The following is a 24,607-nucleotide window of genomic DNA, read 5'->3' on the forward strand; positions in this document are numbered from 1 at the left end:
TTGGGAACTACTTAAGTTTTAGCTCATTCTTAAGTGAATAGTAATTTGATCTGGTTTGTGTTTTGGAGAAGAAAAGGCAGGGAAAGGGATGTTTTGGACTTGTGTGTGTTGCTTACAGAAGGCTCAGGGCCTTTCATTTTCATTTGCTCTGTCGTGGGTGTTTTTTCTTGTTTGGGGTTTGTTTTTCTCTTGTTGGTTTGTTTTGGTTTTTTTGGATCAAGGTACTAGTGACAGATTTCATCATGGTTGGGTTTTTGGTTTTTTTTTTTCCTTTTGTTTCAGACAAACTCTGTCAATTAAATGCTTTAATATTTAAAACTGTGAATTGGGGAATCATTTTGTGTGACTTTTTTCTCTACCTGTTTTGAGAGAACTGAACCGACATTTTAAGATATTGTCTTTGATTAATACCTATTGAATCCATATAGTTAACAGTACTTATTTTGAACACAGCAGGTCTTACTACTTTTGACTGCAACATCTGTGCTTTAGGGTCACTTCTCGTGAGAGATAAGGAAGTCGTTCACATGTTGGAGGTAGAGAACTGGTTCTGAGAAGGCAAAGTCACAATAATAGCTTTTAGGTGTTTCCACCGACGTGGGTAAAACATGGGAAAGGCAGGCAGACCTTTTGGCTTTTTCTGTAGTGGCAGTCACTGGAGAATTATGATTAACTATGGTTTGTTCTCTCAGGTTAGAATCTCATATTAAAAACAAAACAAACCACTCTCCCCCACCCCGCCCCGTCCAAGAAAAAAAAAAAAAAAAAGCCGAAACTGGAAACAAAAAAATCCCGCCCCAATCCCCTACTTTGGAGGCTGCTGAAGGGTCCCTGTGCTTTACTTGGGGTTGGCCGCCAGCCCTGTGTGTGGCAGACAGAGACTGCCGCTGGTCTGGGGCTCAGCCCGGCCCAAGGCCGCCCCCTCTGCCTTGTGTAACCGAGTTGGTGCGTTTCTAACTGCTAAGCCAATTGCTCCTCCTCTCTGTGAAAACGTTTTGTGTCTGAAACTGAGCTTTGTCATAGCCAGGGGTGTGACAGGGAGGAAGGCGCAGGCAGGAAAGCACAGCGAGGGGCTGCGGGTGACTGCCGGAACGTTCTGGAAGCGGGGTGGTGCTTCCCGCAGACTGCAGATGCAGAGCTCGCCCGCGGGGCTGCCGGCAAGTTCTGGCATGGAGCTCCCATAGCGGACTGGAGCCCGGAACAGAAAATGCTGCAAGGCTCTTACTTTGCAGTATGTGTTTTTCTGTGTTGAGAACCATGCTATTATTCAGGTGTTCATGCATAAGGCTATAGAGCTCGGGCAAAGGTAGGGATATGGCTCTATTTGGGAAATCCAAGGGGTTTTCAAATTTTTTTTTTAAGTAGCACTGGCGCCTTTTCCTTTTAAAAATCTCAGAAGCTATTAATCCGATGATTCATTCTGCAGATGACAACAGCATCACTGAAAGATGTATTCTGTATGTGCTTCGATGTGCTAGCATACATAAATCAGTCTGAAAGTAAGGCAAGTCAAAAAATACAGCTAACGTAAAAGGGTTGTTAATGATTGTCATTTTAATGTGACAATCATTCTGGAAAAATAATTAGCTTTCCCTTACAAATCACTCTAGGATTTTGGATGCAAAAGGTGAGGATAAATTATAACAAGAAATGAGGAGTAATTTGCATTGCTAAATATTTTCAGACACAAAAATAGTATTTTTTTGACGTTACAGGTGAGCATATTGTGTTATGCTCAAATGACCTAGAACCAGCCATACATAAGTAAATAATGCTTGCAGCAGAAAATGGGACATATAATTCGACTGTATAAGCCTTGCCACTGTTGGCATTGTAAAGAGGAACAATGCAGGGAACTGGAAGAGGCCGGGGTGTAAAGCAGGCTCTTCTGGTCCTGAGATGCTCTGCCTTTGCCATGTTCAAATCAACAAGCATCCCTGTCTTCATCACTTTGCTTTTTCAATAAATGGTGCCAGGCTGTAACTATAGCTGAATATTGCTAGATGTGTAGCGAGCCAAACTTGATTTTATTTAAGGTTTCACGAATTTGTGTTTATACCTAGTATAATAAATAGTGTACTTATTTGCATTGTTTTTTTCATGCTCTAAGAGTTGTTGTAAGGCAGCACATGAGGGGGGAAAAGGTATTGGTGAATTATTCATCCTTTACACACACATACACACACACGCACTTAAAGCCTGGTTTCTTTTTTCTTTCCCCAAAAAAACTACAGTGACTTTTAGAATAAGTATTTGTAAAATGTAACTTAAGCATTTATTTAATTGGAGTTTGACTGGAAGGAAAAAGGTAGGAATTTTTAAATTAGCTGGTAGAAGTCAAAGTGAGGCTGAAATCCAAGCTTCTGCCACTGCCTGTCACTGTACCTTAGAGGTACTTGAAAAGATAGTTCTGGTTGAGAGATCCTCTTTTTTTTTTTCTCGTACATCTAACTAATTATGAAAAATTAAATGTGAAATAGAGACAACAAATTAAGTGGTCAGACATGTTACTTGTCAGTATTAGGTTAAAAATGAATTTGTTTTACTTGGAATTAGTATTTATTTGTTGTTAGAAATTTGCAAAATACTGGAAATACTAGGTTAAGAATACCTGGCTGCTGAGCATTGTGCAGTTTTTCTGGTGTTTTACTTCTATTACTAGAGAATGACCATGAACAGTGTGTGTAGAATTCTACTTGAAACAGGCTGCAAGGTGAAATTTATTTTGCAGATGCTATTGTCAGTTTTCATTTATATGGACAATGAGAGCAGCACTTGACTTTTGACACAGATCTGGATTATTAGTAAACAAATACCTAGAAAAGTATATTCTAGAACCCATGGGGAGGGGGAAGGCTTTGCTCAGCAATATCCTGCTGCAATTTAGTCTTGAAATGAGGCCCCTTTATGTAAATTTTTACTGGCGCCAGCTAGCTGTAACTGCAGTCTGGCTCCGTGTCGGCAGCAGCTAACATGTGTCATGGACTTCTCCTTCACACGGGTTGCAGGAGCACTCTGGTTTCTGGACAGAAAAAGCAACATTGATGAATGTGAAAAGATGTACAAAGGAATCTAGGTGTAATTAGACTGCTAGTAAGTGAAAATACTGAGGAAATTTCAGCTTGATTTTTTTTTTTCCTTTTTCAGTGTGCTATCTTGCGCTGCGCTGTAATAAATCTATGCTTGTTGGTACTACTGTGTGGTATGTGGGAGGTACTTCACTGCACATAGTTGCTGCAGCACTAATAGTTGGCAGCACAGAAGGCAGTACAAAGAGTACAACTGGAGGCACTTGCAGTTGCAACAGTTTCCTTAGAGGCTGTGGCATGCTCAGTGAGCTGCAGGGGCACTCTGACACATACAGCTATTTATGTGGAGAAGTAGGAATTCCAGCAGGCTTTAACGAACAGATGTAGGCTACTAGCTGGGAGCTATAACAGCATAGCTCAGGCTGGCTAAAAACCAGTATTCATGCTGTTATGTAAACAAAACAAGATCTTAGTATCAAGATGGCCGACCTGGAAGTCTACTTGTAGCTCATAATACTTATGCAAATGAGCTGCATGTCAGTGGCTTACTCAGAGGAGGAAGCTCATTTTGCACGTGCCATCTTCTTGTCAGGTAAGAAAATCAACTCATTTTCTGCATTCATGTTTTAGAGGTCTTTGAAGTTAATTTTTCACTCAGGTGCCCATACCCCCCACTTTGGCACAATGCCAGGAATTAAATTTGAATGTAAGTGGCTTTTTCTGGGAAGCCCAGAAGTCATTTGTTCTGGCTATAATTATTTTGGGCTTACTGTTTTTAGGGAGAGTGTTACCTAAAAATTATTGTAAAATGTTTAATTTAGTAAAACTAAGTAGTTAAAAAACATTGGAAATTTGAGTATGTCATTTTTGTTGGTGATGTTACTGCTTTTGTTTGATTCAAACCTCTAGTGTTTTCCTATTGTGTTATTTTTGTCTCTGTAGTGACACCAGGTGATGAACATGGAGGCTTAGCAATAGTGAGAGTTTACCCTGGAAAGGGTGTGGAGTTGACAAAGCTGAATCTACCAATTGTGTTTCAGCTTCATGGTGTTACGAAGGATCTTCGTGATCCTGGTTGTAGTTTGAATTCTCTTCCTGTTGAGATTACAAAGCTGTTAAAATAATTGGATACTGAATTGTTGTCTGTGTATATTTTAGTATAAATACCTTCTTAAAAGCCTATATGCGCGTTTTAAATAGTTGTTTTTGTAAGTAGGCAAATAGATCAGAATATGGTATTTTTATGATCCTCCCCCCCAAAAAACAATAACCTTGACTTAGAGCTGCAAATTTAAACAATTTAAGTATTGCTAATTACATAATATGGTCTATTGTGGTTATGCATGTAATGCATGAAATGGTTGTATGGGGCAGATGTGCTAGTTCTGTGCCAATATATTTGTGTTGTTTCTATTTTGTAAGTTGAAGTAGTGACAGGGTGGAAGACTGGAAAAGAGAGATGGTAAAAGAAAATTACTGGATAAGGAAGGCCACTGACCCAGAGAAAAGAGGTAACTGGAGATGCATGAACAAGCCAACAAAACATGGCCACTTAAAGGCAGACATCAGCTCGAGATAGGGTGTGGAACTGGAAGTAGACAGGCCTGCTTTGGTTGAAGGAAAAAAAAGATTAATTGAAGAGAATGAAACTAAAGAGGTAAAAGAACAAAGTAGGCAGATGGATTATTAGAGCTTAAAATGGCAGTGATAGATACTGAAAATACTGGAGGCATTCTGAAATGGCCTGGGAATTAAGGCTTATAGAGTAAATATGCTAGGAAAGAGAACTGTAACTGGTTGACATTGCAGAGGGGGGAATTTAACAGTAACAGAGAAAGGTAAACTTCTGCATTCATATGGCAGAGAAAAATGCTGCATACCTACAATATGGGCCAAATGAGTTGCAGTTTGTAGTTAGCTCATACACTTTGAAACCTTCAATAACTTTGCAGTGCTAACATAAGATTTGATATGGACAGAATTTTGCTTGTCATTTAGAAGTCTGGTTATATGCATGTCCAGACTACAAAAAGCACAAAAATGGGCGTGTGTGTGAGAGAGTTCAAACGCAGGTATATGGTAGATTTCCCCAAATAAATTACACTAGAAATCACCGTTAACAATTATAAAGTTTTCCGTAAATGCCAAATTCCGTTAGAATCGGTCTTGCTTTCATTGCTATATGAAGGAAGCAGTTTAGGGCCCCTCCCTCCTTTCTATGAAGTGTGAGTGTGAGGATGGTAGAGGAGAAGTGGCATTGAGTGGGGCATGAAGAATGTAGAAAACTGATTAAAATAAAATGTTCCTGAGAGGAAAACCTTGACTGGTAAAGCAAAGGATAACGAATGTGAGATTTGTTAAAAATTGAGAATTCTAACTGTAATATAGGTGATAATGATAACAGAATCATAGTGAAAGAAAAAAAGGCAGGTTACAGTAAATATTTTGGGGTTATTTTGATAAAAGTGAGATTATAGTATAAGGTCATGTAAGTAACTCAAGTTTTTTTCAACTTCAAGAAACCTTGAAGTTACAAGGAAGATACTAAAGACTCCATGATAGGTATTTCTTAGCAAAGGCTATAAGCAGGTCTTTGTAATCTGCATCCAGGAGTTTTAAAAGAATTGGCTGAGAATACTTTTCTGAGATTTTCCCCCCAGTAACTCAATATAAAATAGGAATTTTGGAAGACCCTGAAGACTTTTTAGAAAGGTCTGGAGAGAAATAGTGGAGGGTAACAGTGTGCAAGTGAACGTGAAAGAATATTATTTCAATTAACGTGGAGGTGGTTTAATTGCTGAAACACTATTATAAAAAGGATATGCTAGTATAATTTGTTTTAGAACAAAGTTCCTTAGTGTAAATACTCAATATTTATAATGTGGTTACTCCTTGATACAGTCTTTTCCTTAAATAACAACTTCCCCATCCCAAGCCCTGTATCAACAAAACACTAAATTGATTTTTAAAGCTTTTGAAGGAGAGAGGGTAGCAATCATGCTCCAAGTAAAGTTTGTGACTGGTATTGTAAAATAGTTACTTTCTGTTAACTTATAGAGGATGGAAAGATTAACTCCGACAGAGTCATCAGGATCATTTGCTTAGTGACACCCAAACACCGTTTATTAGATTTATTACAATAGATGTATTAGCCTTGCACACCAAAATCTGATTTGTACATCTGTAGACCATTCAGCACAAAACATACCTGCTTGACAGGACACTTTGCCCTGGAAGTAGGTGGGGATCACACAGACAAAATAGTTAGCTAAAGCCCAAAATAGACAGGTAATGCGGAGAGACTGAAATTCTGTTGCATACAGAGAAAGAAAGGAAGTCATACTCTTTATAAAGAGATGTTCATGGGTGATACTAAATGTTGATGATGTGAATTTTGTATCAGTAGAGGTTGCAGTCCTGCTGTCTGTATTGGTTTTTTACAATGTTGAAAAATTAGGAGTCCTAGCAAAAAGCACAAGAATCACTCTGGCTCAACAATAAAATTATAAAGTAATTTTAAAGTTAAGCTGATAATTTAGGTTGGAAGGGACCTCTGCAGGTCTTCTGGTCTGACACCTTGTTCAGAGGAGGTTAACTTCAAAATTAGACCAGGTTGCTGCAGGGTTTGTCAAGGGTGAATCATAGAATTTTTGAGTTGAAGGGACCCACAAAGATCATCAAGTCCAACTCCTCACACTGCACAGGACGCAGGAATCACACCACATGTCTGACTCGGTTATCCAAATGCATTTTGTATTCTCGGTGCCATGACTGGTTCCCTGAGGAGCCTTCCACAACCACTGTGGACAGGCTGTTTCAGTGTTTGCCCACCCTTGTAGTGAAGAACTGTTCTCTGTATCTGCTGTGGAATTTCTCTTGCTGCAAGCCGAATCTGTTTCCTCTTGTCAGTGTGCTGTGCATCTCTGAAAACTGTCTGTCTTCTTCTTCTCTATGAATGCCAGTTAGGTTATTGGGGTTTTGGGGGTTTTTTAAATAATTTTACTGTTAGTGAGTAAATGAAGAGGAGAAATTTTATTGTCTCCTTCCAGAAAGACATCTCACTTTGATTTGAAGACAGGCTTAAAAGAATGGCCAACCTATGAAATTTAATGAGACGTGGATTTGGAACAACTGATGTATGGCTTGCCTACTATGGCAGCTCTGCAGCTGGTTACATGGGATAATGTGCTCATGAAATCTTCCATGTAATCCAAATTTCTGATATTGTATACAGTTACATAGCAGGGTTTGGTACAACCTTTATTGCTAGTTTGACTTGGTGGTGATAACTCACAAAAGTTGTCTAGCTCTCTTCCCCAAGAATAATTTCTGGACTGTCTCATCTTGTGGCTTGTAGCCAGATGAATCTAAGTTAACCAACAAGCCAAGTGCCTTTTTGGTTTCAGCAAATGGATGGCTAAGGACATTTAGTGGTCTGATGAGCCTAGAAACTATTCTTTTTGTTGTCATGTTTTATGGTGTCTTCCTTAATTCTAGCAGTTTGTTATTTTTCACCAGAGGTGCTGCAATGATTTTGGATACTTAAGTTGTTTTCCTCCATCTCCTCCCTTCTGAAAGGACAGTGGGCAAAGCTTAATCTCCATGCAGCAAAACTTTTAACTGTTGAATGAAAACCTTTATGGTTGAGAAAAGTAAAACACATGGTAATATTCAATTATCCTAATGCCAGGCAGTCAGTAACCTTATCTTGTTCTTATTTACAGTTGTGTCTCTTTTGTTGTGGTTTTTTCTTTTCTTAATTAGTGGTCAGACCTGCCCTAAAATTGCACCTTATGTGATGTGTTCCTTTTGTACTTAAATCTGCTTTGTGGGTTTGCTGTGGTGGTGTTTTTATTTCTTTTGTTGTTGTTGTGGGTTTTGGTGGTGGAGGGGAGGGGGTATAATCAAAGAGCAGCATTTAAAACTGTGAGCAGTACAAACGTAGCTATCAGCTGCAGTATAGGCCTGTGCTCCATCAGTTCTGGGATGGGAGGGGAAGAGGTCCCTTGTGTTCTCCATCAGCAACCCCACAGAGAGAAGGGTGAAGCATACTTTAGCTATTCTGAGAAGATCTAAACAAGAGTTTTTCTTTGGAAAGATCAGCTGATGTGTGATGCGGAATTTTGTGCTGTCCTAATGGCAGCTATTACGTTTGACAGCAGTTCTTTTTGATGTCCTTTCAAGGATCAGTAGGTTCTTGTGCAGAGGGTTCTCACTGGAATTGTACATGATTTTAAAGAAGCTAGTACCGCTTCCAGAGAAAATGGATTAGAAGGATTCTCAGGAAGTGAGCCAGTTCTATAGCTTCTGTTGCCCTTTCCTCAGTGTTCGATTATGTAGAAAAATTCTTCCCCAAGCCCCATGGTGACAAATGATTATGACCTGGTCATATTCACCTTGGGGGGTATGTGAATAAAATAGTTTTATGATCACAAATGCAAACTTGGGAGAGGTGGTCATGCATGTAAATTCATCAGGAGAGTCTGTAGTTAGTCTGAAAAATTATCAGGAAACAGTTCAGCGATGTTATGCGCCAGAACATGAAAAAAGGATGTATAGTGATGTCCTCACTCATTCAAAGAGAAATCTAGCCTTTGATTTTTTGGATGAGGTGAAATTGCAGCCTGTCCTCTCCAGGAAGCAAGCAAGCATTGTGGCTTGCTAGCTCACCAGGCAAAAGACAGACTGTGGAAGTGTGTTCCATTTGATGATAAAGGTTTCTGGGTGGAACCTTTCTGCAGGTTGACTTATTACAGCAAACCTTAAATAGTCAAAATTTAAGATGCTTTCCTTTGAGGCTTTTATACATTTTATCAATGGAGGCATTTTTAAGTATAATTCTTACAGTGTGCTTCTGGCATCTAACTCTGGGTCGCATTTGGGAAACTTCCTAGGCAAATGAAACAGAGTTTCTTGTAAATGGTCGCCCTGAGAGACTGTGCAGATGCATTTTTCTCCATACGATTTTTAATGAAATTTGGGAAGGCAAGCAGTTTAAAATAGCTGTATAAATTATTAATGTATTTCTGTGTTTGTGAAATGGTATTACTGGATTGTTGCTTCATCAGCTGCTTTCTGCCTCACAAAATAGTAAAATTAAGGATGTTTTTTGTAGAAATGCTTGGAGTTCTTCACAGAAGAAGTCTTTTACAGACCAAGTACTATCAACTCATGAATGTGCTGGCAGTATCGCTACAGACTGGCCACTGTTTTTTAGAACCAGGCTCAAAAACTTTTTTATGGACTGTTCTGGCAAAATCATTGCCAAATAATGTATCAGTAAACTTGCAGCTCCTTTTTTTGGTTTTGTATAATACTGTGAATGCTAGTTTGATGTTCTGTGCAGACTCTCAATGCTTCACGAATTTGTAGTACTGTCTTCTTTATTTTTGAAAACTTGCATTAGCAAGCAAAACAATGGCCTCATTACTAGAAGACCTGTGTTTTGCTTTTGTTCACTTCCATCCTTTCCCCTTAGGAATGCGACACTGGCATTGGAGGTGTCTCTAGACCTGTTTTTTCTGGCATCCTAAACACTGGTTCACTAGGCTAGTGTGTATGATCTCAATAGTCAGCATGAACAAAACGCTGCTGGCTGACTTCCATCCACACATTCGCTGCCAGCAACCATGCAGAGGTGATGGTGTTGAGTAACTGCAAACTGGGGCTTATGGTGGCTTTGAAAAAAATTAATCAGGAAAAAAATTAAAACCTGTCACCCTAGATGTGAAGTTTAAAGGCAGGAAAGCTTTCCAGAATTACTTGTGCATCGTACATAATGGCAAGCCTCATTGGGGTCATTAGTAAATAGACACAAGAAACATTTTGGGAAGTGTAAGTTGATCTCATTTGAAGCCTGTAGCATCTTAAAGACAGAGGTCTTTATTGATTATATGGAACATCTCTTCAATCTTCCTTTTTATTTTGCTTTTGTATCATCTAAGAAACCTAGTGTGAGAACTTGCTGACTGATGTGGTAAAGAGGACATTTTGCATATAACTTTCCTGCTTTCTTCTTCAAGGATCTTATACTAAGAAACTGAGGAAACACAAAGATGGATTCTTCAATGGTGATGGAAAAGAAATGCCTTCAGACTACAGATTTTCATTTCAGTTTCTTATGTTTAGAAGTTCATATTCCTCTGTAATATTAACAAGAAGCTGTAATGCACAGAAAATACTTCATATTCCTAGTACTGGGGTTTTGCTACAGATATGGCTGTTGGCATTTGGTCATCCCACAACACAAAAGATAAATGATAGTACTTGGCAGCTAAAGTGATACAGCACTTGCTAATTGACTCCCTTTTATTAAGATTCATATTGCAAGATGAGAAGGTCCAATAGCTGAATTGCTTTTAGATAATTGGTTTTTTACTCTACATCTTTGAGATATCTGTGTAACATTAGGTTTGTCATCTCCTATTTCCAATGGTTAATTAAGCACTTGCTTTTTTCCTTGGTCATTTTAAGGTAATGACGTGAAGAGCTGTTGCCTGAAGTGCATGCATGATTCCACTTATTTAGTATTTCATAAAAACATAGCTATTTACAGTTCTCATCACTAGAGCCTACACCTAATTATTAGCATTTCATCCTCTCCTCTTTCTTCCTCAATCCTTGCTTAATCCAAAGGGAGATGTCATAGTATATAGTTAATGTAACAGAACCCTTTAAGAAGACATTGAGGAGTATTTCTTAATGCTTAAGTGCTACTTAATAAGGCCAGGAGAGCGTTTATGAGACTGGGACTCTGTGTATGGATATTGATTAAACTGTTTAAGATGCTACTGAATAGCAGTGGTGGTGCTTATTCTGCTAGAGTTCTGAAAAGCTTGTTGCCCCTTTTGAACATTATTACTGTATGCAAAATGTGCAGAGTAGCTGTCCAGGGCATAGGATGCCATCTTGTTACATAGGAAACCCCTCTGGATTAGATGACAGTCAGTGTGGGCAGTCTCTCAAGGAGCAGTAACCTCATAGCAATATTATCCACAGAAATATGTTGACTGCATGGATTTTTGCAATCTTTTTTCTTTTCCTTCCACTATGAAATCTGCTGCTTGATGCCAGTGTATTGGTAGAGTCACTGAAGGTCGTTTATACTGGTCCTTTTTTTTTGTAAGATGGAAGAAGGTGTATGGGCTCATGTGTCACATTCTTTGACTGAGGGGGTTCAGTCTCATTATCAGAGTAGCATTTTACTCCATTGTAGAATAAATCTAGATAATATGCTAATTGCTCTTGGTGTGGATTTTTTTATGTTCCTGTTAGTATGAAATTCTCTACTTCCTGTCCTTGCTTATAACCTAAGTGGAGAAACCAGAAATCAGAAAAGGCAAGATAATTGCTGAAACTCACTGGGGTTTCTATAGCACTATGGTGATTGTTTCTTGTCACATGCAAATATTCTAAGATATTTTATCTACACATGGGTACTTTAAAAAGTATAAGAAAAAGGAAGCTTCCCCACCCTCCCCCCCCTTTTCCCCCTGAGAAATCCATTTGATTGCATTTCATAAAACAGTTGTGAAAGGAATGGAATGAGATGAGGTTTTTTAAAGAATAAGTATGGTTCCAATGAATATGCCAAAATGGTAAATATCAAAATTGAGATGAAACTAAGATGTTGCTTAGCAACTGTGGTGGTCTCTGGTAGCCACAGATGAATACACGGAATGTTTACAGCAGCACTGCTGCTATAAAGTGAGTCTGTCTGAAGCAGTATTTCTAAAAAAATTACTTTTCTTTATGAAATTTTATACCTATTTATTCCACATTTTGGTGAACCTTTAAACTACCTTCATCAGGGATGGAAAACAAAAACCTGGCAATAAAACTTATTTTGCAAATTGATATTTTTCTAGTGAGATACAAGACTTTCTACCAAATACTTATTTTGTTCTTATATTTTATAATAGCAATAAACTCCTGTTTTCCTGTTCCTTGACTTGTCTTCACAGTTTGATGTGGGATTATACTGGATTAGTTGTGCATGGGCTGCAGTTGCAGAACGGGGAGAAAAAAGTATTTCATTATATCTGAATAATATAAATTGGTTTCAGTATTTTTCCTTCTTGCACCATATTTTGACATCTGACTTCTAAGTTGTTGTGAACTGTTTTGAACATTCTTCGAAATGAAATTTTGCAGGTGGAAGATGGGTTGTGACTGTTAAAACCTACGTATGAAAACACAGTTTAAATTTGTGGGAATTTTAAGAGTGCTCATTTTAATCAAGTTTTGTAGGTATGAGGAGCTTATACAAAAAATGTGTTGTATTGCATTGCATTTCAAGTTTATCCTAATTTTTTTCACTTGAATTCTTTGAATTAAAAAACCCACCCAAAAAAGTGTTATGTTTTTGATAGGCACTTAAGACTTTGTCCATTGCTTGGTGTCCCCTAGTTTGGACTTCTGAAAATAACCTTCCCCTTCTAAAATGGGATTCTTGGGCCTTGCAGTGTACCTTGCCCTTAAAACAAAGACATTCATGGTAGTTTTTATTTGACATCCTGTTTGTCTATGCTGTTATTATGGATATTCATAAATAAAAGTTGAATATAACTTTGTAAGAGCCTGTGACACTTGATACTCTTTGCAATGTCTTTATTTCTCTATATTTTTAGCAGCAGTATTTACCGAATAGTTTATATCGCCATGTCAGAAGAGCAAGCAATCAAAAAAATGAATTAAAGAAAAAGATGCAAAATGAAGCATTAATTCTACTGGTTGACCAAAGAATGGGAAGTGAGGTGCTCAGAATTCATATCTCAGGTGTGACAGAAGTCTGTCTTATATGAATGAGAAATTAAGTTTCAGAAACAGTCTTACTTTAGTTGTATGAAATTTTTTTTGCCTATCTGACCAGAGATAGCAAACAAGATGAATTTGTTTTTCTGGGAGAAAATTGCCTCAAAGATAAGTTCACTTATGCTTATTTCAGCCTGATGGTCTACTGTTTCCATATGTTTTTTAGCTTCCATATACAAAAATTACATTTAAAATCCTATGCAAATAAACCTAGATCCTTGAGTTCACAACCTAATTACCATTTTAGACTTTTCTTACTGTAAGCCAGATGATCATGTCTTCCCCAACCATATGTATCTATATAAATACAAAATACGTGAAGTATATAAAATGTGTCTATGTATATAATATATTCAAGAGAAGGGTTTTTTGTGTTTTTTAATGACAGCTTATTAGTAGAAGATTGCTTCTCTTGAAAGGTACCTTCTTAGCTGTGCAATTACTGCTCTTGCTGAAGATGTAACAGTTTTTCAGAAGACTGGGGGAGTAGTCATCTGACCACCTTTAAAAGTCCCATTTTAGAGGGGTTTTAATATCTGACAGCTAATACTGATCTTCTGGTAATTAAGTCAGTTGTACAGCTAAGTTAATAGAATATCTTCAGTTGGAAAGGACCTTGAAATATCACATGATATGGCTGGCCTTTCTTGGGAAAGAGAGCCTAGATGAGATTATCTGGCATCCTGTCCACTTGCATCTTGAAAACCTCTAGTGATGGGGATTTTGCCACATCCTTTGGGTAGGTTGTTTCAGTGAATCATTGTCTTGCTGTTAAAAAAAAAAAAAAGTGTCTGTCCTATATTGACACAGAAGTTCTTCGTTTTCCTGATTCTTTACCTACCAACTGATTTCAGCCAAACCTTAGCTTCTCCCTGGTAAAAAAGGGATTTTCCCATCAACTGAGTAATTACTTTCAGGACATGACTCTCATCCTCCTTTGCTTTTATTCAGATATCTTTGTTTTTCAGAGTATGTGAGTTGACAAGAATTATTAGCATTAGGTGTAAGTCAGCACCTCAGAAATTAACATACTGTGCTTTGTTGCTTCAGGTGCTGCTGATGCAGATCAATACAACTATGCCACTTAAAACTAGTGTGACATCATTTCAAAATTTATTTCTACTGGTACTGAATTTAGAAGTGTGGCAAGAAGATAGTGATGAGAAAAGAGTATCTCTTATATGGTAACAATTAAATCTAGGATATTGCATTTGGTCTCCTAAGAAGTCAGGTAAATGGCATACAGTGAGATTGTAAGTCTGCTGGCTGTGCAGCAAGTATGGTGAGTAGGTGGGTGTGTCAAAGGTTCTAGAAAGGAAGACTACAGTAAGAACTGGTGCCCTTTCAGGCTACTTTTTGTCATCAAAGCCCCTTTCAAAGCTAGTTCTATTTTTATTATCATTTATTTCTATGATTGGAACTATATAAAGAAATCGTTGTAGGTTTCTTTACTTTCTGCTTCCTGTTCCTTGAACAGCTTAGCAAAGAATTAAATCTGGCAATCTGTGTCTGCAGAGCTTGTTCTAGACATGCTGAAGTTGAAGAATCATCTGTGCAATGGTTGCTTACATAGTCAATTGTGAAACGTTTGAAGGACAATTTGGGTGACACTTTGGGTAATTTTTGTTACACGCCTTCACAAGTGTGAGATGTGACAAATCTTTGCCTAAGAGCAAATACAGAAAAATCATTGTCCACCCACTGACCCAAGAGAATTTAATCTGCCATTATATACTTTTACTAGAGTAAGTAAGTCTTACTCTGGTTTCATGTTTTGTACAGTAAGAAATTGACTACCATAAAACTTTATTAGAAAGTGTCTGTTTATAATTGTAAAAACATGAATTACCTGCGTTATCTAGGATCCTTAGCATATTAATACAGTGTGCTACCAGTACTGAAAATGTGCCTTTTTTTTTTTTTTTTTTTTTTTTTTCCCTCTGTATGTAGTAATGAATAGAATATTAGGTTGGCATTTTCTAGTTCCCATCATTCCACAACATCAGTTTCCTTTGGAAAACATTTAGCCTCTGATAAATGAAAAAATGTATTGTGGTAGGGGACACAATTTCTAGTAAAATGCATTAGGGGTAGCTAATTAACATCTATGCAGTAAGTTACTTTTCGTTAAAAGAATACTTGTGACAAATAGTCCTAACACTAGGTACAGGTAATAAAGTTAGGGTAAACTCTAGCTTTTACAAAAACTTCGTGTGTTTTGGTTTGTTTGGTGGTGGTGATGGTGGAGTTTTCCCCCTAATTTTCTTTTTAGCTTTTTTATATGCAAATTTTTGTCTTACTTCACTTACTTCCTATTGGGATTTCTGGTTAATTTTTGTGATTCTGTTTTGTTGAGTCATTCAAAAGATACCAACTGTCTTCAGTGGTCAGTGTGACTAACCACCTGCTTTGGTCACTTTTCTCCTTCTCTCCTTTAATTGTGATAGTATTACAGAAAATACCTTTTTTCATACCAGCAGTGCTTATGTATGTTCTACGTATCAGATGGCACGTTTCAGGCTGCCTAAGAGCTGGGTTAGATAGCTGTACATGTCCTGCATGCACTGGGCGCTTCATTCATCTTACGATGTTGGCTTTCACCTGCCTTTAACCATGAAACAGAAACCTGAGGACAGACGCGTTGAATAGAAAGATGTGGAAATGTCTTTACTTGCTTCTGCTGCAGTCAGAAGCTGGCAGTTCAGTACTGCTGAAAATGAAACTTCTGTTTTGTAGGATAAAGTTGTAAAATGATGGACACCCAGATTATTGCTGGAGTTACTATCATAGAACATGTATGTACATAATATCTTTAAAATTTTGCACTTTACTAACTTCATTTTGTATTTAAATTTCATTCTCAAGATGCTTTCTCTATTTACAGATTTTTTTTCTTGGTTTATCCTGCTTGCCCTTCGAAATCCCACACAGTCTTTAGTTTCGAGTGGAGGAATTGTACAGGTGTGTTTCTGGTGAGGTGTGATTAACAAGGGGTAACTCAGGAGTCAAGAAGAACTTCGTGTAAGAGTCCACATCTAGTAAGGATTAGGTGACATTTGTTACGGGCGTTGTGGATTATTGCATTGCCATCTCACCAAACTGACATGGGGTGTTAAGAGTAAGAAAGGTGGTTTCTGTTCCAGCTTGCTTAGGAACGGGAGTTGAAAAGAAGATAGTGTGCATATTATAATAGTTTATGTTTTGATTTGGAAAGAGAATTACATCAGAATTTATTTTTGTCATTTCAAAAGCCCTACCGAAACTCTGAGGGAGTTCAGCGTGCCGTGCCCACACGCAATGCCACAGTAGGATGGCAGCGCGTGCCTTGGCCCCTCGCGTTGGCCGAGCCGCGCTCCCTCCCCGCCGCGGTGCCGCTCCCAGCAGCAGCGCTGGCTATTTTTAGCCTGTTGCCAGGCGGATTTGGTTTGTGCAAAGCAGCTCTGTGGCAACCAATCCCGAGCGGGAATGCAACTCTCTGGCAGTCCCCGCCATCGGGTAGGGAGCTGATGAGAGGACAAGATGGCTGCCGAAGTGCTGCATTGGCCTGCCTCAGACACTCACTGAAAGAAAACTCATCCTTTCATGTGGGAAACGGGAAATAGCCTCCCTGCCTCGCACATCTCCCCACCAGGCTTCAGCTGAATGAGTATTTATAGAAGAACTGGTTTCCTCGCTCCCTGGAGACGTGCCCCTTGCATCCGTGTGCTGCGCCTGTGCGGGGCAGGTCTGGTGCGGGCAAGGCAGCAGGTGCGTTGCCCCTGCTGAGAAATGGTGTCTTCCCCAGGGGAAATATTGATAACCATTCCAACAGCCACCTTACCGACTGCTGGTTTAGTTCCATTGTAAACTTGCTTTTTTGTTACTGAGAAAATGCAATCTTTGCAAAAAGAAAAAAAACCTCATAGAAGGCACTTACATGTGTGCCAAACAGTAATATTTCAATGCAGCATCGCCTTTTTTGCTGCAAATTTTCTTTTTGCCTCTGCTTCTTCTGGCGTTTGAGAAGCGACTCTTGGGAGCTTTGTCAGCATCAGGCAGCTCACCTCTGAATTCTGATGTCACTGAGCTGCCAGATGGAAAGCCGAGGTTACATCGCTACAGCTAGTTGCATATGTGATATGGGAACTAGTCTAGATAATATACCATTCAGGGTAAATATGTTTCTTCATTACAATGGTGTTATTCTGTATTTTATCTAACAGAAGACGGAGGATGCAAATGTGCATAAGTTAGTGATACCTTCTCAAAGTTGTAGCCTGTTGAATTACTGGAAATGAGACATTTAAGTTTATAAATATTATTTCCTTGTAAAAGGAAAAAATAACTATATTTCATGATGTCCAGAAAAGCCTCAGCATGATCAGAATATCTTGACTTTTTTCTAAGATTTTTCTTTTTCCATATCGTCTCATATTTTTTGATGTGCATGAACAATTAATTCAGGTTGTTCAGGTTTTAAGTTTGGAATGTCAGAAGTTGGGTAAGTTTTTAGTTGTATATGTGTTTTGGCAGTTAGTGACCACATTTATAGAATTGTTAGGTCCCACTCATATTCAAGGATAATGATAAGGCAATTCAAGCTATTTATCCTATGCCAGAGATGGAACTGTAATATATATTGAGACTGTGTATAATAATATTCATCAAATGTATCTTAAAATGCACAATTTCAACTTCATATTCAGTAAATCTTTTTTTAAAATGAAAAAAACCCGATAGTGTTTTAGCTTATGCTAAAAAATCTTCCTGTAAGAAAGCTGAATTTTGCTGTTACTGCCGTTTAAAACAGCAGGATTTGTTTAGTGTTTGGAGATCTCACAGCTGAATTGAAAGCTAGTATTTTGAGTTGTTGATAAAAACTGAAATCTCTTAACACTTGCAGGAAGTAAGAAAACATTATCACAGCCTTGTTGCTCTGGCTGAGTTCCAGTCATACAGTTTGACTAGTTTAATAATGTAAGTAGCTGTTAAAATTCAGTATAGAGAAAAAGGTAAAACTCTCCTTGGAGAATCAGCTTAAGCTACATATGCTAAATAGTGGCTGTTTCTAAGGGACTTGAGTTGCTTGTAAAAAGTCTTTTAGGAAAGACTCACCACTTGTTTTACATTCTTCCATGTTCCAAAAAATGCAGTTATCTAGGCATAAAGTGATGAACATGTAAGGACAATTCTGCAAAGCCACCAGCAGATGAAATATCTTAGCTATGTAAATACACGTCAGTCATTTTTGTCCCATGAGGAATCCATTTTTCCCAAAAGGCATCATAGCCTCATGGGAAAAAACCTTGAAAATTCGGTATGAAAAACAGGTTCATGAGCCAATGTCAGAGGAGGTATTACCCTCCTGAGGTAGAGAAGACACAAGATAACTACTTAATTTACTGTGACACAAAAGTAACAAGAGCATAGTTCAAGTTTGTACATGGCACTGTCCATCATGTATACAAGAAACAAGACCAATCTCTTTGAAACTGTACAGTGAGTTTACTCTGGTTTAAGAAGACTTTAACCATATGGTTGGGTGTTTTTTCTTAGGCATAGATACATACATGGGCTTAATGTTTTGCTGAATTTCAGAAGGCAGTCTGCAAGGGTGGGGGAGACTGGCCTCTGCGTTCAAGGCAGAAGTCATACTGCAGTCATGACAAAACACCAGTTTTCTGTTGGAATAGTAAAAAAGCAGAGGCATTGCATAGAATCCGAAAAAAGGAGAGTTTTCCAGCTGCCATACTTGAACTCAGGTAGGATCTCAGCGGTTTTTTGGATTCAACATTTAACATCGCAGGAATTCAGTGATCGCCTAAAAATGCTCCTGCGCATTAAACACCTGTTCATTCTCGCGGCTGTGCACCCGCACTCGTGGGCCAGCGCTGTTATGCAGCTCCAGGTCTCAGACGGAAAGCCCTTGGCTTTCTATTGCGCCGTTTGGAAAATCCCGTTCGTTTCATGCGCGCCCCCGCGCTCGTGCCCGCGCCCGACGCCTGTCGCGTGCGGCTTGTTGCTGGGTAGGATTTAAGGAACTCCCGTCTGATTGGCTGCCGCGCGCCTGCCTGTCCGTCCCGCCGCGACGCGGGCTGCGGCCGGCAGGGCCCCGCGGGCGCCCCCTGGGGAGCGCTCGCAACACTGCCGGGCTCTGCCGCGGGGGAACGTGCCTCTCGCTCCCCAAACCGGGAACCGCAGTTCGGCATGCGGCGGGGACAAATAAGCTGAAGGGGTTTTTTTTACAGCTCACCTTGTTCTGCTGTGTGTTCACTAGGTGAAATAGGGCAGGATGGTGACGTAATTTTTTCTTAGAAAATGGCTTGTTTTTCTACTTACTCTCAGCTAACACTAACATAACTTTAACTTACAAGGGAGAAAAACTCAAATCGTCAGTGGTGGGCTAGAACAACTATTATTTGCACATATGATAATGATGTGACCTCTGTTTTGTTTATTACGTTTAAAAACAAAGGCACAGTTGTATGTGGAGCTCACTAGGCTGGTGGTGTGTATTCCATTCAGCCAGATCAGCAGATTTGTTTTAGTGGTAGAAAACCAAATTACTGGCGTATTATTTTAGCACGTCTTCTATAAGAACTGGTCAAAAACAGTATTTTGTTTTTTCTTTGAAAATAGTTTTTAAATTTCTGACAACTTATATCAAAATTGCTATGAAGGATTTCAACTGAAAACTGCTTTTTATGAACCACTACTTAAAAGGTAGGTTTTATTCACCACTTTCATTCTCTGGAACTCTCCATCTAGAACACATTACTCATGACAATTTGCTGCTTCACTTTCTTTGGTTTGCCTTTGCTTCATTTTAAGTAGGCTTGCACATTTGACTACTGATGTTCATGATCAGTGAACTTCACTTCCTCCATCTAGCTCTTGTGCTTTGGCAGATGTTTCATGGTTGCGGCACTTTTGGCTAGTGCTGCGTGCCCGCCAGGAGCCCTTTGCTGGTGCTGTTCTAGACCCATGATGTTATGCAAACCCCATTGTGCACTATTGTTTAGATTGCAGCTTTTCCCTCTCCCCCCCCCCCCCCCGTTTTCCCATGACCTTCCCTTTGTCTGCTGCCTGTCACTAGGCAGGATTCAGGCAGCTCCTTGCTGATTGGCTTATCATTTCAAGCAGCTCATGGGCTGCTTACCTGAGCACATGACCATAGGCTGATCCATACCAGCTAATACAGTCCTTTCTTGCTTTAGAGCTGCGGTCTCTTTAGAGAGTAAGAATAATAAAAAAATAAGTAGAGGGAAAACTTTTTAATTGGCTCAGAAAAGAGACCTTCCCATATTCCTAGCTGCGCTGACACATTTTGTGCCATTTAGCACACATTTCGTCAAGAGAAAAATTTAAGATTTTGGAGGGAGGTGTCTAATGATGTATTCATGTCTCACATGACTAAATAGGTATTCTTTTCAAGCTTAAAATGAAAAAGGAAGTTTCTATATCTAAAGAAATGAACATAATGTGTCTGTTGGTCTGTCAAAATTATTGACTTAAATAAAATCAAAACAAAAAAATCAGCCCAAAGCCAACATGCAGGAGTTATTTTGTGCTGATGCACACAAAAGCCTTTCTTTGAAATAAAAGGTGCTCTTCCGTTGGCTTGGTGCCTGGGCCATTGGTTTTCTCCTTGTGACTTGGTCACATGATGAGTAAAAAAATAAAACACCCAAGCATCAGATGAGGAAAGTGTTTAACAAATGAAACTTCAACTTTGTGTTAACTGTTAAGTATAAAAAGTGACTACCAAAATACATTCATTTAGAGTACTAGTAGCTTGATAATGTTTTATTTTGTGCAAGACTGAATTCATATAACTTGCTCTGTTGCTCTCTGAAGGGCTGCACCTTGCCCCTTTGAAAGACTGGAAACCAGTATTTATCATATGGTGGCTGATTGGCTTACAGTGGTGTGACCAAGCCCGTCTGGACTGGTTACCAATTGATTTGTTTCTCTTTCACTCAGCTCTCTCATGAGATCTGTTCTTTGGCTGCACTGTGCTCCCTTGTGGGTATGGCTGGAAACGCTCTTGAGACCGGTCTGTCCTGGTACAAGATACTTCGTTGTTAAAAGATGAACCAAAAACACTGGTTCATCTCATCTATGCTTACTATTTTGTCACAGTAGTTTTTATTGACTATTTTTTGGTAGCTTGGATCAAATATTCTTTGGTTGCAGATGACTGTGGGATTGAGTGGGAAAATATGCATGAGTTACTCACATAACCATTTAACAACAGAATTTTGAGAAGCCTGTATTTCCTACAGGTTCTCTCTAGAACTGTGTTATTGCTTTGTTTTTAACTAGATTTCAGATAATATCCTAAGATAAAAAGTAAACATAATTTTAAAATATACTAGCAATTTGAGTTTGTTCATCTAATTTTGGTTTTTTTAATAAAAAACTATAGATGCATCAATATAAAGGGATTCTAATGTTTGAATTTTTTAAGGGTACTTTTCCTGGCAAATGTATAAAGAAGTGTCTTTTATTTTCTTTGTCTTACTCTATTGTTAAAAATATTACTGATAAACTGCTTAGATGACTAAGAAAATTAGGACAGAAAATATTAATTTATTTTAAGTTATATGGTTATTCAAGTGATGCACTTACAAATTTGATTTTAAGACATCTGTGAATGTTGCATTAATCTGTTGGTGTATTTTCTGGTCATAGGAAAAGTAAGATTGAGAATTTTGTAATATATTTTGTAAATTCTGGGTAATGCCTATAAAAGAAAACACTCCAGTCTGGGAGATCGAACTACTTGCCTATTGTAATTTTGATGCAGAGGCCCTATTCTCTGTGCTATCTCAGGACTCTCACTAGCGGGTCACCTCTTAGGAGTTCTTGGAATTTTTCGAGGTTAGCCAAGCCTGAATTTTTTTTTTCCAAATTGACTTTACAAGATAAAAATCTGTAACAGCATGTGTGGTTATAGGGGTTTATATGCATGGAATGTGAGTATGATGATCAGCGTTCTATTACATGACAGTCTGATACATGCTTTTATAATGATGTGAAAAAGTGTGCCTTCCATTCTAAGTTCTTGGGAAGAAGGAAGGGATGTGCTTTCAAAAACTGCACTTGCACTTCTGAAACAGTAGAGATGTTTACATGCTTCTTGTACCTTCAGGTCTAAAATTCTTGCATTAAATGGTATTCTTTCTGAAGGAATATGAAGAAAATGTATTTGGCATGTAGACAGCTCTGGTAAGGCATTAACAGCTCACCTGGAGTTCATAATTCATCTGACTGAAAATGGTAATGTGATGAGAACCTTTTTTCAAATCAAGTAAAGTGATGTTTCAGATCAGTGTTTCTATAGGTGCTCTATTTTGCTCCCACTAGTGGCAATGCAGTAGTAGATAATCCAGTTCAGAAAATCTGAATAGTTCAGAATGGCAAAAAAATTGTCATAATGGTATTATTGAGAGTCCATAAATAGACCTGATACAACTTTCTGTCAAGATTTGTTCATCTGCTCCTGAGATCAAGTAGTGAGTGAGTCAAAGTATTAAGTACTATCAGTAACTCAAAGCTGAGGATTCTAGATTGTGTGCAGAAAAGAACTGGGGAAAAGTGTAAGGGAAGCTCAGTGTTAAGTTAAAAGAAAATGCAAAAAATTGCTTTGTGCTTTGTCCCTGTTCTTGTCAGGTCATGTTAACTAAGTGTAAAAGAAGCCTTATAATTGTAATGTGTGGTACATCATGATTGTGGGGATTGCAGTTTAATTCATATTGTACTTTAGAATATATATTCTTACCTTACAATGTAGAATGTTGTAGTTAGGATAAATGTTCAATAACTTACTTCACAAAAAAATTGTTCCAAATAAACTAGGAAAGATCCAGCAGGCCAAAATGATAGGGGCTAGAGCATGTGACCTGTGATGAGATGCTCAGGGAGCCTGACAGCTTCAGTCTGCTGAAGAGAAGGCTAAAGGGCAGTCTTAGGACTGCCTAAATGAAACTTGTAGGTGAGATTGGCTACAAAATGGAGTGGAGTCAAATTGTTATTTAGAGGCTGTGGCACCTGTGTTCTGAATTTTGCAGCTTGGTTCATAGAATTGTAGAATCATTGAATATCCTGAGTTGTAAGGGACCCACAAGGATTGAGTCCAACTCCTCGCCTGGCACAGGACAACCCCAAGAATAACTCCACCTGCCCAAGAGGGTTGTCCAAATGCTCTTGAACTTGTGGTTACACGAAACTGTCATTGACCTGAGCTAGTGTTGGCAGTAATCTTGCTTTCTTTTACCAAAAAATTGTAAAATAGTTTATATGCCACCTGAAAAGAAAAAGTGCAGTTTATTAATTAATTTCTTATTTCTGTAAATGAAAATGGATTGGGGGTTGCTGCAAAATGAATCGTACTAAGTATTTAAAGTGCATCTTTTGTCTAATAGTTCTGCTGTGTCAGTGTTACAAACATTTGCTCATCTGATGCTTGTGGGGCAAAAAGTCATATAGAGGTAACTGCCTGATTATTTTCTCTTTTAATTCCTGTTAATATAATTTTTGCATGATCTGAGAAATTTTATAAAAGCTGTATGCTTGACAGGAGTAACTTATGATGGTTTGTAGCTTCAGAAGACCTAAATTTGTTAGCACCAGCGGATTCAAGATCTTAGTTGTTGAGTTACATTTAGGATATAAGAACTTCCTTAGCTGCTTTCTGTTTCTGAACATTATTATATATAATCCTTTAAACCTAGGCCATTAAGCAAGACCACTTGCAAGCCCACTGGGGAAGAATATATTTTAAAAAATCCCTATGGATTTGTTTTGTTTAATGGAAACAGATGAAATCAGATTTTGTTGTATTTCGGCAAAATCATTATAGCTTTCTAGGTAATGCTGGATTTAACTCCATGTATTACTTGATGAAATAAATTTTCTAACATCTTTCTTACATTTTTTATAAACGTTTTTATTTTTCTTAAAACTTGTGTGGGTGGATGGAATGAATATAACTGTGTTGAAGGCAAACTCACCAGTTTTCCTTGAAAGAAGTTTTTCTACAAGGTGCTGCAATACTTTTAGTTTTTACAGCCACAAATAGTCTTAGTAAAATGTTATTGCAAACTGAATGAAAATGGTCTAAAAATCCAAGTTCATTTAACTATTGTATAGATATGGAGGATGAAAGTTTATTTTATTTATGCAGAAGAAAGTATCCTAATGATACATTGAGAAATTCTTTGAATCTAATGAAGTTTCCTTAAAAGTGACTTGATATAAAAATCTTGTCATTTACCCCAGTTCTTAATTCTGTTTGAAACTCATGAAATTAAATATTTTTAGAAAGATGGAAGTATTCTTGATCCATCAATTTACATTCATTTTTACCTGTGAAAGATGAGGCGATATTTTGCTGAAGCCAAAAGGTTATTAAGTTAATGAATGAAAGTTGTTGGTTATATGTGTTGTTGTTTGTGGTTTGGATTTGTTCTGGTTGATTTGTTGGGTGTTGCTGTGAGCTGGGAGAGGGGTGGGGTTGAAGACCTGACTGAAAAGGAGGAGGATGAGAGGGGAGGAGACAGAAAAGTAGGCAGTCAGGAGAGAATGTAAATTCCTGAGTACCCAGCCAATGGGAAAGGGGACAGGGACCACACCGGGTGGGGAAAGGGTATAAAATGTAGCCATTTTGTTGGAGAGTGTGTGCATCCAGCTCTGGGAGGAGAGAGACAAATACTTGGCTCAGCTGAATCATTACTAATAAGCAGTTTTCTTTTGCTTCGATGACTTTGTCCCTATTTAATTGT

General features: G+C 38.3%; 1 protein-coding gene across 9 annotated transcripts in view; it reads left to right on the forward strand.

Annotated features, from left to right (window-relative positions):
• The window catches only part of LOC104696376 (activating transcription factor 7 interacting protein), an 88,573-nt gene that overhangs the window by 14,041 nt on the left and 49,925 nt on the right, over positions 1–24,607 (forward strand). Inside the window, exon 1 of one of the 9 annotated variants that reach the window (XM_010410688.4) lies at positions 3,264–3,621. The exons of 7 other annotated variants lie outside the window; for them this stretch is intronic. The gene's annotated coding sequence lies outside the window, so the exon portion shown is untranslated. Of the gene's footprint in view, positions 1–3,263; positions 3,622–18,989; positions 19,545–24,607 lie in introns of those variants that run through there. One more of the 9 variants, XM_010410687.4, reaches the window with a different exon arrangement.

Source organism: Corvus cornix, chromosome 1A (assembly GCF_000738735.6).
Source record: "Corvus cornix cornix isolate S_Up_H32 chromosome 1A, ASM73873v5, whole genome shotgun sequence".
Classification (NCBI taxonomy): domain Eukaryota; kingdom Metazoa; phylum Chordata; class Aves; order Passeriformes; family Corvidae; genus Corvus; species Corvus cornix.